Raw genomic sequence first — 15,629 nt, forward strand, 5'->3', positions numbered from 1 at the left:
AAGCTCCCCACTAACCTAGAATAGGAAGGCAAGCCCCAGAGCATAACCCTGATTTAAAGTTCATGCAATATCTATGTTACGTATTTTGTGCATTTATGTTCATAGAAGTTGGTTGAAAACTTAGTTGCTTGATCTCAGGTACCTATGGTTGAACACTAGTATGATAGGCTGAGTAGCTGCAATGCTAAATAGGACTCGTTAAAAGTCGAGTGATTTCCTATCACTCGCGAGTTATAGGAGTTGCTTGCTTACTCGTACCTCAACCATAAGGATGATGAGTGGGCTGGGCTTTGGTTCCGACTCAGTGGATTTGCCCCGTCTGTCTAGTGATAAATGTGCTAAGGTCGAAACGTGATGGTGATTGTGGTCAAGTGTTTGAAAGTACTAATCTCATACCTAGTATGGGATGGGGAAGCCTAGTATTTGATTGAACCGGAACATGAGCAGATCGCCCCACTGTCTCTGGAACGGAGTTTCCCCTGGTGCATCATGTGGGTACAAGTGCAGTCATGGTACGGCGATGTCCGAGACCGTGGGGCAATGTATCCAATGGAAGTGGGCCTAACACGTGCCTGGGGATTGATGGGGATGGCTGACATGTGTGGATCCGTCGTGGTACACAATGTTGTGGGGTTAGGTTCACCTTTCAAGGTGTGAAAACTCGATTCAAATCATCTGCCTCTCACAGTTTGAGACTGCTTGATCACTATGCTGCACTGAGTAAGAAGTGCAACAGAGAATGTTTATCTAATGATAATTCTTGGAATAAAATGTTTGCTCAACTTGTTTTCTTCGAACAGGTGCTTACTTAGAATGGTTAAGCTACTAAAACCTGATGCTAAAACTTTAATGTAAGGACCTATTTTAGTTACTTTTGGCAAAAACAAACCCCTCAACCAAAAAGCCTTGCATGTCTAAAAGTTGGTGGAGTAGTTACCACCTGATGGTTAAGTCTTGCTGAGTATTAGCATACTCGACCTTGCTTGTGGCTTTGTTTTAAGGAAATGTGGTAGACGTTGATGGATGCGCTTCTAGTTTGACTTGGCTGACCCAGCTCCCTCCGGGTTGGACGGTCAAGTGGGATCCATCCTCGGTCGGCAAGGATCGTGGTAACTGATGGTGTGGTAGGCTTCACCATGACATCACTGCTCCGACATCTAGTTACCATTTTATTTTCGTTGTTTAAACTCTGAGCACTTTACTTTATGCACTTTTGAACTAATGTGGTGTAATAAGTAAAGTGGGACCCATGTTTTAATCTATTGGATTGTTGTAATCTCTGGACTCACCTTCGTGTGAGTATGCTTTGTTTTTATCAGAGACAAGTGGTTTATCAGGTATAACCTGATAGACTACCAAATTGACTTGATTAAAGTGTGAGTTCGTAGGTGAGGCGAAGTTAAGTACACTTTAACCAGGCTAATTTAGGTGGTTTTGCCATTCGCAAAACAGTTGGCTAATTCATCTTCATTCTCGATTCCCTTCTTTTTAAACTTTCCACAACCCGGAATATCCTGAAATAAATAAAACAACACATATTATTATAAATATTACTAACAAAATTGACATATGCAAAAGAAATATATCAAATTTTTTGAACCAACTTGCAACTCTAGCTTTTTTCCACCATTCATCATCCATAGCAATAGTCTTCCTTATAGGGTCATAACCAGTCCCTGTTTGCCTCATCATTAGTTTCTTCGAAATCTTCCTTCAACTTGTCCCATTTGTTCTTGAGCTAAACCTTGGTATCCGCAATTCCAGTCCTTTCTTTAAACCCTTTCTCAACCTCAGCATAACCAAGTGCATTCAAGTGTGTGTTTGGCCGATTTCCTTTTCCAACTTGTTCGGCAAACAACATACAGACCACCCAAGTGTTCTCTGAGTTCCAATCAATTTAAGGCATCTATCCAACTCATAAAATTTCATATTAGAAGGCATTAATCTACTTCACTGAAATGGTACTGTCCATATTTTTTTAGTATGGACAACAAATAGAATCAATTTTTCATGTACTCTACTGTAATCTAGGATTGCAACAACAAATCAAACCAATTTTGACTATGAAATGAACTAGGCATACAAAACAAATAAATTTTTGAGACCAAAACTGAAAAAACAAAAAATATTACCTTGTTTTGCTCTTGTTGACAGGGGTGGACGGCGGCGGGGGTCAGGTGGCCGGCGGCAGGCGGGAGGGGTAGCAGGAGGGGTTTGGCCGGCGGTGCGTTGACAGGCAGCTAGGGAGGAACACGGCGGCTGGCGGCGGGGTAGGAAGACGATGGCCAGCGGCGGGGGTGGACAGCAGCCTGTGGCGAGGGTGGAGGCGGGGGTCGGGCGAGGAACAGGCGCGGGGGTCAGGCAAGGAATAGGTGTGGGGGTCGAGCAAGGAACTGGAGCAGGGGGTCTCGGGAGAAAAGAATGGACCATTTTTTTGTGTAATCAGGGGCATTGGTGGGTAATTACCCACCAACTCCATGAGGAGGTTCATATTGGGTGGTTTTGGAGCTACAAAAGAGGTGCTCCAAAACTTCACCCCCATTTGCATTATAGCTCCATGGAGTTGGAAACTCCATGGAGTTTTGGAGCTAGGGTTGGCTGCAAAATTTGCTAGAGTTCAGCTCCAGAGCCATGCCAAATAGGGCCTTAAGTCGGATTAATTTGGGTGGTTCTGCCACATACTCAAGGCTGCAAAAGTGAAGCTAAGGACCTCCTACCTCGAGGCTCAGAAGAAGTACAAAAAACTGAGCCAAAGTTCTTCTAGCGAAGCTACAAAATCCTCTGCGCCATCTGTCTCAAAGGTTGAGCCAGTTGTGACCAAGGCCTAGCTCAAGGCTGCTGCTACACTTGCTGACATGAAGATCAAGAAATTTGCTAGGGAATCCCGCATTGTCAAGGCCGTGAATGAGGATGACAACGCTCTTCTGGACGTGGACCTATACTTGGTCCCTTCCCTGGTCCCCGAGCCTAGCACCCTTCCAAGTGAAACCCATCTTGAGGCTGCTGCGTCTCCTCCGTGCCCCAAGGCTAAGCCTTGGGTGGAAGCAACTCTTGAGGCTAACATTGAGAAGAAGAATGAGGCATTTGCCCTGAAGCCTATGAAGCCAGGTAAAAATGTGGTTGTACATTTGCCTAGGCTGAGGTTTTTTTATTTTAGCGGTGCCTCCGCTAGATTCCTGATGGAGCTGCAAAAAACTATTGAGGCAGCTGGAGAGATATACAATGAACCTCCTCTAATACTCAGGATGAAACCTTATGCTGCAGATTCTCAGCTGCCTCCGTCCTTGGAAAGCTACAACGAGGCCTTTGGTACTAGCCTTAGAGAGGAGCTATTGTCCATTCACAATCTGGGGTCAGGTGAGGATGATAACCCATACAATTTACCTTTGTTGTGGGGTGCTAAGGATGGGATGTGTGCTGTAGATAAGGTGACGAAGGAGATTTTTAGGAGGTCTGAGGGGGATGGTGGCGAGGTTGATGGAAAAGAGGCTAAAGATGAGGGTGAGGTTAGTCCTGCTCGAGGCTCTGGAATGTCCAAGGCACCTACTGAGGATGACAACGAGGACAAAGCTGTTGACCCCCAGAGTTAGTGCTCTCTCTTTTGCTCAACTTTGATCACATTTAGTTTTTATTTTTCCTATTTTTCTGATATGCCTTTCTTTTGACAAAATATGAAAAATTAATTAACCACTTCGAGCCCAATGACTTGGATAGGATGTCAGCTACCCTCGGTATAAGGTACCGTATTCGACACTCGTTGTTTTTGTTTATCATTTTTGTTGTTATTTTAATTTTTCCCCTTGTTGTTTCTATTTTGTAGTCTGTTATTTTGGGCAAACTCACTATTGACAAACTCACCGCGAAAGAGAAATTCATGCTTGGTCAGAACATGAGGATGGTGGAGCTCGAGGCTAAGGTTGCAAGGCTCGAGGAAGAGAATAAAATCTTATATAATCTGAAGAAAGAGCTTTCCGAGTCCAACGTCGAGCTTGAAAGAAACAAAGTGCTGCTTACAAACACTTGCAGTGACCTCGTTCAGCAAGTTGAGAGGTTGGAAAAAAGTTTCGAGGAAAATCTTGGTGTTTTGGAGAAACTTGGGAACACTGTAGAAAAGGATGCACAGACCATTGCGGAGCAGGATAAAGTGATTCACACCCTCAGTCAGAAGCTTCAAGAGCAAAAGGCCTTTGCTAAGGATGTGAAGTAGGTTCTCAAGAAAAGGTTTACCTAGATTTACGAGGGGCACAAGACTGCTCGGAATTTGGTGCAGAGCCTCTTCCACTTCCAAGTGATGAAGGCGCGAAAGAAATGTTTTATTGGATGGATGAGGAGTTCAAGGGGTTGCCCAAGGTTATATCTGGCATCAGTGATTTTGCTACTTCCTTTTGTCTTCATAGTGTATTTAAACTTCTTGAAGAGAATAGCTGCTCTCATTTCTTGAAATTCACGGCTTGTACCCACAAGTTCCCCTCAGCCTCCGAGCTTGGTGCAAAGGAGAAGTCTAAAAATATGAGAGGTACGAAGGTGAACTTTTCTAAACAACTTTGGGCTGCTTTCGAGTAGGAACACGCGAGGCTCATTGCCCAAAAGTAACTTGTGCAGGTCTGAGTTCGTTGGACTTTGTGTTTCTTTGGCTTCTGTTTGTTTTGTTTGTTACTTGACGTTGTCTTTCATTTGTTCGTGGACCAAGGAGGAGGAAACAAAAGGCAAGGGTGGGAGCAGAAATGTTGGTGCTAATTAAGGAGAGCAGTAGTTCTCGAGGCTAGTTAGGAATTTGTAGTTGTGGTTGTAATCGTGATGATACATTCGATGTTTGGTGGGCTGCTTTTTGCAGTCCATGCTGTAAATATTTATTGCTTGGCCAGAACTTAAGCACTTCAAGCTAGTTACCTTTGATGTTGGCACCCTCGTGGATTTCTTTTGTCTCGATGTTTTAATGTTTGCGTGATCTTATTTGTTTGGTAACGAAATTTGTAGCATGAAGGAGTGAGTGTCGTTCTTTCTTTTTGAAAAACGTCACTCCCCAGCTCCTTCATGCATAGATTTTGATTGGTTTTATGTGCTCATTGCTTGAGCTATATGATGGATGTTTGCTTGTCGGTCTCGTGATGAAGTTCCGAAGACAGAGTGATGAGGATTGTTTTTTTGAAAAATATCACCCCCCCCCTTTGCCTTTTGTTCAAGAGTTTTGCTCAAGGCTGTTTTCTCACAGAAAGAGGATGAAAAGGATTTTTGTCTGTCAAAAAACGTCACCCCCCCTCTTTTCATCCTTTTCCGTGAAAGATATGGAACTTAGATATAGCTTAAAGACTTAGAGGATAAGTCAACAAAAAACTTGTTTTTGAGTTTTGTTGACTTAGAAGAGATAGCGAAAGGCTGGTCGGTGTCGCAACCCTGTTGCTTCGACCGAAAGATTCGCAAAGGTAAAAGCTTTGGTGGGCTTTTGCTAACTTTGTTTTGCATTTCCTTTAACATTCTTGGTGAGGCTAGGTCCTTCTGATATCGCTTTTTGGGCTTTAACGTTCGTGTGCAAGCGCAAGTTTTTCTTTTTTTCAAAAAATGTCACCCTCTCTCTTTGCACTTTTTGCGTGAACGAGGTTAGATGAATTTTAACAATCTACAAGATGAGTCAGCAGAAAACTTGCTCTCGAGTTTTGTTGACTTATAAATGTAACGGTAGTTTGGTTGATATCGCAACCCTTGGTTGCTTCAACCATGTAATTCTATGAGGTTACAATTTTGGTTCGGTTTTGCTAACTTCGTAGATCATTCTACGAGGTTTGGTTATGGTTTAGTGTTTGTTTTGGAAAGTTAGAATTAAACCACCATCTTTTGACTTTAGAGGGTTGCGTGATGGAAAATCATAGTTGGGCCCGCGGCTAAAACCTGCGAATGAAGGGGCAAGGATATCTTTTTGAAAAAACATCACCCCACAACCTTTTGTGAGGTTTTTGGCCAAGGTTGGAGCTTCGCGTAAAAGGATGAAATGAATTTCTTGTTGAAAAACGTCAACCCCCCCTTTTTATCCTTTTGCGCGGAGGGGATTTGGGCTAGGCATGGCTTAAGCTGATTGTTATCGCAATGTTAAATTGCCTTCACTGACCTGCCCCTCTATTTTCTAACCTGCAAGATCGGGCCTATTGTTGTAGCCCTTGGATGAAATTATAACTTCCTGCGTATAGCGCGTCTTTAATACGAGGTTATGCAGCTTATTGCTGCTTCAATGCAAAGAAATGCGAGGTTCTTGTTGTTGCTTTAAAGTTCTTACGTAGAAACGCAAGTTTTCATCACGCAGAAATGCGAGGTTATGCAACTTGTTGCTTCAAGGCTCTTGCACAAAAATGCAAGTTTTCATCACGCAGAAATGAGAGGTTAGGCAACTTGTTGTTGCACTTGAGACGAAAATCATTGGGGGAATTTCATTTCATTGAATAATAGAAATTTTATAAGGATCTGCCTTGTTAAAAACCTTGCCTCCAGAAGAGCCCCCCTCGCAAGGAAAAGAGTGCAGTCTAAATGCTAAAATGTAAAGTGTGATGAAGTAAATTCATTACCCTCGATGTTGCTTATAACTTCACAAGTTGAGGGTAGTGCTGAACAAGATGTTAGGGATAGTACTCATGCAAGCTATCCACATTCCATGAGTGTGGCAGCTCTGTGCCAAGTTGGTCTGCAAGATGGAAAGATCCTGGCCTATTACTCCATCTAACAATGTATGGCCCTTCCGAAGCTTCCTGCAATTTCCCAAGGTTCTCCCAATTTTTCTTGCTCTTAATGAAAAGGTGACCCACTTTGATCTCCTTGTCAACCACTTTTTTGTTTCTCCACCTCCTTGTTTCTTGCTTGTACTTATCAATATTTTCTGCTGCTTGTAATATTTCAAGCTCTATCATATCTTTTTCAATTTTTATATCATCTAGGTTAGCCTCGACCTACACCACTCTCAATTTTTGTTTTTTATTTCCTCGGGTGTCATTGCCTCGGAGCCAAACATAAGTTGAAAAGGTGTGAAACCTATTTCTCGAGATGCTATTGTGTTGTGGGACCAGATTACCCTCGGGAGCTCATCCACCCACTTTCCTTTCTTTTGGTCGAAGAGCCATTTCTTGATGGCTGAAAGGATTAACCCATTTGCTCTTTTCACAGCCCCATTTGACTGGCGATGGTGCATTTTGCTGGTTTGCCATCTTTCGGCAAGCTTTGTAGCTTCTTACCAGGCTTTGTGCGTCAAGAATTGCGCTGGGCTAATAGAATCCTTGCCTCAATGCTTTACTTAGCAAGGCTTTGGCTCCTATGTGGGAGCCGCAAATACCCTTGTGTATTTCAGTGAGTAGTTCCTTCCCACTTTCTGTGTCTACACACCGTAGCCAAGGGGTTGATATCCCATACTTGTATAATTCCCCGTCAATTATTGTGTAGCCCCTGGCCTTCTACTTTAGCCTGCTCAACTCAACCTCGTTGTAAGGCTCGAAGTATCCTCTCATGTACGCCATGATTTTGGCTCTCCGGTCAAAGCTTTCAATTAAATTTATGTGGTGAATCCACTTTGGATTTGCTTGATTAAACATGGTCAAGTCGCCTGACATGCGACACTCATGCCTTAACCAGGTAAACACGAAGTGCCGTCGGATTTCCTCCGATTTAACCACTTGAACAGGACCGCGTTTAGCAAACTCACACGAAGGTGAGCGGTTCCAGAGAATACAACAAGTCCACTGGTTAACCAAGTTAACCATTTAGATCAATTCCAAAAACAACATCAGAGTTTTACAAGGTTTATAAGAAAACAGCAGAAGGTAAAACAACAAGCGGAAGCTACTTCGTCGGGGTCGGACATCCCTGGTGAGGCCAACCGGGACGTCAGTGATCCCTCTCCTCGCCGTCCGAGGAGGGATCCCACTCAACCGTCCAACCCGGAGGGAGTTGGGGCAGCCAAGTGCCAACAGAGGAGGGCTTAGAGGCAGCAACTTCACCTGAAAAAGAAGAGCTACAACAAGGCTGAGCTACTAAGCTCAACAAGACTTAACCGACAGGGAGTACGCTACTCCACTACTTCTAGACATGCAAGGCTTTTTGGCTGAGGGGTTTGTTTGCCAAAAGCGCTAGGCGTATCCCTACTTTCAAGTTTTAGCTCAAGTTCTAAGTTCATTACCCGATCTAAGTTAACAACTTACTCTAAGCAAACATAGAACCAACCAAAGGTATATATATCTTCATCAAGACCATGTCATCATCAGATTCCTTTATTACTCAGGGTGACATAGCGATCAAGCAGTCTCAAACTGTGAGAGGCAGACGAATCGATTCGGGTTTCTTAACCATGCATGGCGAACCTAATCTCATGACATCCGCGCACCACAAGGGTCGCTTCCCGTGTCGGCTGTCCCCATCAATTCCCAGGTGCGTGTCAGGTCTGAACTTCCCTTGGCATGCAATGCTCCACAGTCCTGGTCTCTACCGTACTGTGAACGCACTTGCACCCACATGATGCACCATGGGAACCTCGTTCCAGAGACAGCAGGGGTATAAGCCACGCCCTAGTTCAATCAGGTACTAGGCTTCCCCATCCCATACTAGGTATGAGATTAGTACATTCAAACACTTGATCATGAACACCACAACTGTCAGGCCTTAGCAAGTTTCATAGACAGACGGGGCGATCAACCGACCACCAAAGAGTTAACCAGAACCCTGCCCTATCCATCGTCCTTATAGTTGTAACAGAAGGAAAACAGCCAACTCCTACAACTCGCGAGTGACAGGACATCACTCGGCTTTTACCGCTTCCTATTGAGCATGGCATATACTCGGTCCAACAGCTAGTGATTAGATCAAGGGATCTAAGTCATGCATCTATGGTTCCAAACAACTCCTATACGTAAATGCACAAGCATGATAAAGAAGGCATGCGCAAGTTTGGTAAAACACAGGGGGATTCATGCATCCAGGGCTTGCCTTCGATCAAGGAGAAGGGAAGCTGTTCTTCTGCTTGGATGGCTCTGGCTTCTGGAGGCGGGAGCTCTGCTGCAGCTTCGTCCTCTGGCGCCGGACACAGTTCGTAGAAGCCGTCGGCGAGACGCAGCTCTACACGAATGCAATGCATGGGTTAGCATTTAGACGGTTATTTCAACAGCAACACTTACAAGTTTGAGCCCAGAAACTTGCGGCAAGTTACGGGAGGGTGGGGAGGTTCGCTTGAGTTGGTGGAGATCAGGATATAAGGGTCGGATGGGAAGGAACTTATGAGCTGACCCTTAGACTAGAGGAATAGATGTGCTAGGGGTCCTCAGACTTAACGCTGAAAAGTCCCCAAGTTTTACACATATACCCTCGGTTCAAGGAAAAAGATACAGCCGAGCCCTCGGGCGAGGCGGAGAAAGGTCGGCGGAACACACAGGGTCGGGCGAGATGGAACCGAGGTCAGGTGGATAGGAGGGGTCGGACGAGACGAACAAAGGGTCGGCAGCTTACCTTCGTCTGACAGATGAAACTTGGGGTCGGAAAAGAACAGGCTTGGGCGGAAAGACTAAGGCTTGGGCAGTGACGATGATGTCCGGTGGTGCTCCGACGGCGGCGGTGCTTCTTGTGAACCACAAGCAAGCGTTTGCGCAGCGCGGAGGAGCAAGAGGCTGGGCGGATTGAGAGAGCGGTGTGGAGTGGAGAGGAGAGTTCCTTAGAACTTAGGCGGTGGCGCTGTGAGCACGAACAGGGAGCAAAGCGGGAGGGTAGCGATGGCGAAGGGGAACTCCGGCGGGGCTCCGACATTCCTTTTTATAGCTGCGCGAAAGAGACAAGGTTGGAGCGGCGCAAGGACTGGGGAAGAAACGATGGAGTGCACTGCCGGGGCGGCGATTGAGCAACGAGGGTGGTGGAGCAGGGCTTCGGGGATGACACCGGCGGTCATTGGGCACCAGAGGCGGGGCGGCGCAGGTGCGGTTTTGCCGGTTGTTGAGATTTGGCGAAGGCGGGCGTCGTCGTGCGGTGGATTTGATGAAAGTGACCGGGGAAACGGCGCTAGAAACGAGGGCGCACAGGTAAGAAGACAGGCGGCTGCGGTCGCGCGGGCGAGCGCGGAGCAACAGATTGTTGGGGGCGAAACTCTGACAGGGCGGAACAGGAACTATCGCGGCCGTGGTCTGAGTTGGCGGAGGAGGAATCATCGCGTAGCGAGGACTGGGGCGGCGCGACTGTGGAGGGGCGATGGAAAAGACGGGCGGCATCAGGCTCTGTAGCCGGGATCTGGCGAGGTGATGATGGGCGCGGGCGGCGAGGTGCTGCAGAAAGGGTAGCAGAGGAGCTTCCGCTGCGATTAGGGGAAGGGGGCGTGAGGATCCATCCGGTCGTGGCCGGCGACGAGGCGGAGCGGCGGGCATCGGAGAAGTTGAGCCACGCGGCAAAGGGACTCTGAAGCGGGCATGCAACTTGAGTGCGTCTGTCACGGGAGATCTGGGAGAAAGATCTTGTGGGTCCACCGGTCAGTCTCGGTGGTCCACTGCTTAGATTGAAGGGAGGCGTTGTGGGAGGACTTAGAAAGATCCGGCGGGTGAGTTGGGGTCGGCGGGGTCGGAACTGGCGAAAACGGCGAGGGGTCGGATAACAAGGGTCGGGACCGAACTGGAGGTTGAGCACTTAGACTTGGTAAAACTGAGACAGGGGATCAGGGACTCGGATTAAGATTAACGTGAAGGATTTTTTTAACCGAGGTTGTTACAGCCTACTCTCCTTAAAAAGAATCTTGTCCCGAGATTCGGATGTAGAAGTAACCAGTGGGGGTGTGTAGTCCTTACCTCCTTGGCTGGAAAGAAAACCTGGGAAGTGCTTGTTCAAGTACTCTTCTGTTTCCCACGTTGCTTCATCCTCCGTGTGGTTTCTCCAGAGGATCTTGTACATTTTAACCACTTGGCATCGGGTGCGCCTCTCCTTCTGGTCAAGGACCTTGGCTGGGTACTCTGCATAGGTTAGGTCAGGCTCGATCTGAAGCTGCTCCTGTTCTAAGATCTCGGTTGGGACTTGGACACATTTCTTCAGTTGTGACACATGGAAAACATCATGTATGGCCGAGAGCTGTTGTGGGAGTTGGATCCGATAGGCAACTGGTCCACAAATTTCCACAATTTCATATGGGCCAATGTAATGGGGAGCCAATTTCAAACAATGTCGGGGAGACCCGAAGATATACATGATCACCAATGTCAAATTGTAGGGGCCTTCTTCTCCTGTCGGAGTAACTCTTCTGTCGGGATTGGGCAGCCTTGAGATTTGCTTGAATTACCTTCACTTGCTCTTCGGCCTCTACCACCAAGTCAGGACCATAAATTTGTCTCTCTCCAGCTTGGGACCAATTCAATGGTGTCCGGCATCTTCGTCCATACAATGCTTCAAACGGTGCCATCTTCAAACTGGCTTGGTAGCTATTGTTGTAGGAGAACTCCGCCAATGGCAAGCACTTGTCCCAATTCTTGTCATAGTGAATGACACAAGCTCTCAACATGTCTTCAAGGATCTAATTGACTCTTTCGGTTTGACCATCGGTTTGAGGATGATAGGTTGAGCTACGGATGAGTTTGGTGCCCATGGATGCTTGTAGTTGTTCCCAAAAGCGTGCTACAAACTGAACTCCTCGATCAGAGATGATCGTCCTAGGCACACTGTGTAGGGAAACTATGCGATCAAGATATAACTCCGCATACTGCTTGACCGTGTGGGTGGTGTGGACAGGAAGGAAGTGGGTGGTTTTGGTCAGACGGTCCACTATAACCCAAATGGAATCATGTCGCTGCGATGAAAGGGGCAGTCCAACAATGAAGTCCATGCTGATATCTTCCCATTTCCAAGAGGGAATAGGTAGAGGCTGCAGGGTACCTGCTACTTTTAGATGATTGGCCTTGACGCGTTGGCAGGTGTCACACTTTGAAACATATCGGGCAATTTTCGGCTTCATTCCACTCCACCATAAGGTTTGACGGAGGTTATGGTACATCTTATTGCTGCCAGGATGGAGTGAGAACTTAGAGAGATGGGCTTCATCTAGGATTTTCTTCCTCAAATTGGGGTGGCTGGGACTACGAGTCAGTTTCCATAATACACTTTCCCAGTCTCATCCTGCCGAAACTGCTTATATCCTTCATCCTTCAAGGAAATCTTCCTTGTGATCCACCTTACTTCTTCATCCTCTACTTGTGCTTACCTTATTTGGTCTTCCAAATCAAACTCAAGGGCGATGTGGCCGAGGGTTCCATGGGAAATAATTTCTAAACAGAGTTTTCCCATCTCATGACACAAAGTCTCGGTGAAGGTTGTTGCCGACAAGCAGTTGCAAGAGGTCTTGCGGCTAAGAGCATCGGCCACCACATTGGCCTTGCCGGGGTGATAGTGCACTTCCAAATCATAGTCCTTTATTAACTCTAACCATCTTCTTTGGCACATGTTGAGGTCGGCTTGGGTGAAGATGTACTTGAGGCTCTTGTGGTCGGTGTAGATGTTGTAGTGAGTGCCCATCAGATAGTGTCTCCATATCTTTAAGGCATGAATCATTGCTGCCAACTCAAGATCATGGGTCGGGTAGTTCAGCTCATGAGGTCGTAACGCCCGTGAGGCATAGGCAATGACTCGGGTGTCTTGCATAAGAACACATCCAAGTCCAGTGCCAGAGGCATCACAGTACATGTCAAACGACCTAGAGGGGTCGGGTTGAGCCAAAACCGAGGCTGTGGTCAGCAAGCGCTTTAGGGTCTTAAAGGCTTCTTCACACTTATTGTTCCATGCAAACTTGACCTCTTTCTTCAGCAGCTCAGTCATCCGCTTAACTATCTTGGAGAAGTCTGGTATGAAACGCCGATAGTAGCCTGCTAGTCCAAGGAAACTTCGGATCTGGTGCACTGAGGCAGGAGGCTTACAGTCCATGAGTTCCTGTACCTTGCTAGGGTCGACGGCTATACCATTCCTAGAGATAGTGTGTCCCAAGAACTTGACACTATCTAACCAAAATTCACACTTGGAGAACTTGGCATAGAGCTGATGATCTCTTAGCCGTTGGAGAACTACATGAAGATGGTTGGCATGTTCTTCTTCACTCTTCGAGTACACCAGGATATCATCAATGAACACCACTACAAACTTGTCCAACTCGGGCATGAACACCAAGTTCAGGAGGTACATGAAGTATGCGGTTGCATTGGTGAGTCCAAAAGACATGACCAGGTACTCGTAGAGTCCATATCTTGTGGAGAAGGCAGTCTTAGGGATGTCACATGGTCGGATCTTGATCTGGTGATAACCTGAACGAAGATCGATCTTGGAGAACACTCTAGCTCTAGCTAACTGATCAAACAAGACATCAATGCGGGGGAGTGGGTACTTGTTTTTGATAGTCACCGCATTGAGAGGTCGGTAGTCTACACACATGCGTAGACTGCCATCCTTCTTCTTCACAAACAGGGCCGGGCAACCCTAGGGTGATGCACTGGGTCGGATGAAACCTTTTTCCAACAGATCATGCAACTGGGTCTTCAACTCGGCCAGCTTAGCTTGTGGCATCCGATAGGGTCTCTTGGACATTGGAGCGGTACCGGGGATCAACTCTATGGAAAACTCCACATCTCTATCGGGTGGCATGCCGGGCAAGTCCTCGGGGAACACATCCGGGTACTCACAAACAATAGGGAGGCTTTCTAGCCAGACTTCCGATAGAGGGTACGCACAGGGAAGTGCGGTCTTAGGATATTTCAAGGATAGGGTAGAACTGCCATGAAAGGGTGAGTTGATGTGGAGAGTTCGGGCAGCTGTGTCTAGGACCACTTGGTGTCTGGTCATCCAATCCATCCCAAGGATGATATCTATTCCTTCCAGGTCAAGGATAACAAGATTCTTCTTAAAAAGGTTTTGGCCTAGCTGGATAGGCACATTGACACTCATCCTATCAGATGTGATTATTCCACCCGGGGTGGATATCCTAAAAGACCCTCTGGTTTGGCATTCCTGTAACCCACACTTATCATGGGTCTTTCTTTTGATAAAACTATGTGAAGCTCCTGAGTCAAACAAAACCAAAGTTGAAAAACTGTGAATCAGAAAGGTACCCGTCATTATCGGCGCACCTTCAGGAAGCTCTGCTGCGTGGGTGTAGTTCAGTCAACCTTGGCGAACTTGCATCTTGGGCCTCTTCCCTTTGTTGAGCATTGCATTGTTCTGCCCGGGGCGCTGGCTCTGATTTCTGGGGCAGTCCTTGGCGAAGTGCCCCACATCACCGCAGGTGAAGCAGCGGTTACAAGTTGCAAGACGCGGTGGTGACTGTAGAGTCGACCGGGGTGCCTGTGGTTGGAAACCAGGAAAATGAGGCGCTGCCGCTGGCGGGGGTCAGGCGACCCATCTTCCCGAATGTTGGGGTCGGCTGGGCGCCTGTGGAGGAACCATCCGGAACCTTCGAGCGGGCTGGCTCGGAAATGCCTGTAGGTTTGTAACGCCCGTAAAATACACCCGGTTAAATCACCCGCTAAAAACACTTTCCAAAATTTTTCCGACCGCCGAGCTCCGTCAAATCCCTTCCCTTCCGTCGGACCCGCCGTCCTGGCCCCGACCCGTCAATTCTCCATTTTTCCACTCCCCGTAATTTTCGCCGCGTGCCCGTCAATCCGTCACCGCGCGCAGTCGAATCCTGAAATTCCCGCCATCTTTTTCCCCTCCCTTCCCTCTCTTCATCTTCCTTCTTTCTTTTTCTTCCTCCTTCTTTTCTTTCTCCTTTTTCCTTCTCTTCCTTTCTCCCCTCCTTTTTCCCTTCTTCTCTCTCTTCTTTACTCCCTGGCAGCCCCTCCACTTGCACAGCGCCGGCCCCCCCTGCCTGGCACGCGCGCCGAGGCGCCGGGCCGCGCACACGCGCCCGCGCCGCCGCCCGCGTCGCCTGCGCCGCGCCGCCCCGCGCCGCGCCGCCCCGCCCCGCGCCCACGCCGCGCCGAGCCCGTGCCGCGCCGCGCCCGCACCGCGTCACGTCGCCCGTACCGCGCCCGCTCGCGCCTTGGCGTTTAGCGCTTGGCTCGGTGCGTCGCGTCGTGTCGCCGGTCACCGGTCGCCGCCCCTGTGGCCTCGTCGACCACGCCGCCACGCCATCCACGAGCTCCACCACTCCGGCACGCCACCGGTCAAAAGTCCGGCTGCCATCATTACCTCGGCCCTCGCCCGCCCGCGCGCCGCCTATAAAAGGAGGGAGCCGAGCCTTCACCTCCACACCCTCACCACGAGCACCTTGCCTTCCTCCACTCCCACCACTAGAACGCCGACGACCATCTTCCTCTCAAGCTCCTCATTGTCTCCAGGAAGAAGAAGGGGGTAAATCCCTCTCCTCGCGACCCAACCCACAAATTTCCCTGATTCGCGAACCAGTCCTTCCACCATTCCCAAAATAATTACAGATAGGCCCTTACTCTCGCGGTTCAGTCCTAAACCCCGTTTTAAAGCCCCTAATACTCCTTAACCCGTCATTTCATGCGCAAACCTCCTCCGATTAACCCCAACTCGACCACGGCCTCCTCCCATAAATTTCCACCGAGGCATATCGAAATCCCACGAAATGCCCTTCCTACCAATTTTCCGTTCATGTTTCCTGTTCGAGAGCTCATCGGGGTAAAACCCTTTTT

Source organism: Setaria italica, chromosome IX (genome assembly GCF_000263155.2).
Source record: "Setaria italica strain Yugu1 chromosome IX, Setaria_italica_v2.0, whole genome shotgun sequence".
Classification (NCBI taxonomy): domain Eukaryota; kingdom Viridiplantae; phylum Streptophyta; class Magnoliopsida; order Poales; family Poaceae; genus Setaria; species Setaria italica.